The sequence below is a fragment of the Branchiostoma lanceolatum genome, chromosome 8 (genome assembly GCF_035083965.1).
Source record: "Branchiostoma lanceolatum isolate klBraLanc5 chromosome 8, klBraLanc5.hap2, whole genome shotgun sequence".
In the NCBI taxonomy this organism is placed as follows: Eukaryota; Metazoa; Chordata; class Leptocardii; order Amphioxiformes; family Branchiostomatidae; genus Branchiostoma; species Branchiostoma lanceolatum.
In genome coordinates, this window is record NC_089729.1 from 14,416,449 (window position 1) to 14,419,412 (window position 2,964).

Consider the following 2,964-nt stretch of genomic DNA (forward strand, 5'->3'; position numbering starts at 1 on the left):
GAGTCCCCGGACTTCCGGTAATGACCAAATATGGGCATTCTCGGCCCGATGTTGACGTCATCATCGTTTTTTTGGCGCACTTCGGAGAAGGGACATTAGTCGGACAAGTCGGTGTGGGTTTTTCTTCCGTCCATATCAATGGAACACGTCAATCAAAGCTAAGGAAATATGACGGTTCAATTTAGGTCTGGAGGAAGGCCAAAACGTAGCTACTGCCGACAATAGAACAATTACTGTGTCTGATAAATGTGAATATAAATAGACTGATGTAAATACTAGAAAAGGAAATCATGATCACGTCTGGTAAATTGTAACCGACGTCGGGTTGCATCTTTTTACAGGTCAACGCATGATGCCGGTACTGCAGATTTAAAACTCAGCTTCTTATGAACCAATTGTGCCCTAAGTGGTCTCCTAGTTTCAAAACAATGGCACTGCCATAACACGCCTTTTTGTTATGATTTTTTGCTTAAAAGGGCGTGCACTAAGTTCGTGATAAGGCGTTGGCAGCCTATTTTTATTTCTCGTAATTCGTAGTCTTAAACACGTAATTCGTAGGGAGGCTACCAACGTCTGTGTGATTGCCATCCTTGATTTTAGCGTAATATGTAAGGCGTACTTCTGAATTCAGCGTAAAGCGTTGCCGGGACCCCCCATGGACACCCTCTTTAAAATGAATGTAGCTATCCTCGTGATATTTCAAATCCATTTCCCAAACTGAAAGATGTGAATGTTATGAATACACATATCTAAACGTTGTTTTTTCAGAGCTTTATTCCCATTGAAGGATGCTATAAGCTAGCAGCCGTACTACGTGCAATAGTCAACATCTGGATATCCAGGTAAACAGTTTGATATTCTATCAATAGTTGATTATATTTATGTTTAGCCATACCTAGTATGGCTAAACATATTGTTTTTACTCATGTTTCTTCTCCTTCTTCTTCTTCTTCTTCATCTTCTCCTGTCAAATCTTCAAATCGATTCATCTCTGTCATTTTTTAACCAAATGACCTGAAATTCGGTACAGAGGTAATGTAGGCAAAAACCAATGTACGTTCTTTTCCTTTTTTTGATATTGACCTTGAAAGTGATTTTATTGAGGTTTTTAGGCTATTTTTAGCATATCTTGGCCTCCTGCGCCCTGGTATTTCAACCGAATGACCTGAAATTTGCTGTATATGTGGCTTGAACAAATATTTAAAGGACTACATTCCCATTTTTGGCATACATATATTCAAAACGATTTATTTTGGGCTTTCTTGACAATATTTGCCACTTCTGTCACTTTCAATACTACATATGACCTAAAGGTCATTGACCCCAAGTGCCTTGCACCTGGCCTTGCATGCCTGTGAGCCTTGCGACCACCTGATTGGTCAATTGGGTTAATCTAATTACATGTATAATGTAGCGAAGTGTTGCACAAGGAATTCTCACGCTGAGGGGTACATGAAATAATGCTTACAAAATAGACCTCTATGAATCGGGCTACATTCAGCAATGGTAGACGGATTCGGGGCATGCCGCGCAAAACACACGGTCTCACCGTGGGTACAGGCGTTTTGGTCCCGCACGTTGTCGCAGCGGTGCGTCGCCGCTACGCGATCGAAAGCACGCCGCTGTCTGTCTCGGACCAACACGCGTCTCCCGTGATGTGTAGCGTCCACCAGGCCTTCCTACATGTCGTACGGGCGTATGGATCGTAGAATTCGTCAAAAAAGGAATGATTAGGCCAGTAGAGTCAGTCCCCGGTAAGGTAAATGATTCGCCCGTTTGCGCTAGCTTGTAACGTTAAATGAATGTACCCTCTGGTGGCCAAACTTCACTGACAAACTTTCTCCCTATTATCATCATTAGCTTGCGTTAGTCTGGTACTAGTGACTATTATGTGCCGGGAATGTTTATCTATCGCACGCCTTGGAAGGAAGTTCAACCATGATAAATGGTCGGCCGTTGCGAAAATTTGGAATCCCATGCTGTTGATTTTCGTGATTGAATCTGTAAGAAAATATATTTTCATGTCGTTCATGTTTTTGGGACGGACGCCGGGACGGGGTGAATTTTTTTTCTATCATAACATTTTCGTCCCGTTAGTAATGCAAATCGAATCGTGTTGAACACGAGGCAAAACACTAAAAACGCGGGTCTTGTGGAGTGTTTTGGAGCGGGAAAATGCCGGATATTAGCGGTGCCGAACAGTGTACATCGTCGCGCGCGGGTGACGCTCCGTCAAAACAAATCCGCTGGTGGTCTAGCGCGGCCACCGAAAATAGGCAGAAACACACAGGAGGACTTAGCACCTTCGTTTATGGGGGCAATTGTGAAATCTTCTGTTACAAATTGTTCGAACATTGAAACATTTGGATAGATGGTTTGAAACTTTTCTAAATAAAGAGATTTTTGTGTAGTTACGTTCGAAATGTTTCCAACGTATGTGAAATAAGTTCAAACATGTTATAAGTTTCAATTCTAATTGTTTGAAAACTTTAGAACTATTGTGACTTAGACATTCTTTTAATCAAAATAGTTCAAACATATTACAAATATTATATCAAAACCCTCTCGGTGACTTGGAATTGACTCAAATATGTTGTTTTTGGTCATTTCCTTCTTCTCCTGTCAAATCTTCATATGTATACTATGGAAAACTTCATTCTTCCCTGGGGTTGATCTTTTTTAATTCAATTTTGAACTGGGTTGATTATGCGCAAGAGTGTAATTTTTAGCGGATATTTTTCGACTGGTTTACATGGAAATGGCACGGAATATCCCATTCTTGCAAGGGGAGGATTCTTTAATTATTTCTTTCAATTTTGAGCAGGAATGATTATGAAAAAGTCCATATGTTAACAGAAGTGTATTTGTTAATCAATAAGTGGATATGGTTGTGGACTGGTCCATATTGTCTTGAGGTGCTACTGGAAGACTCAATTTTGGACTGGGTGATTCATTTTTTTAGTG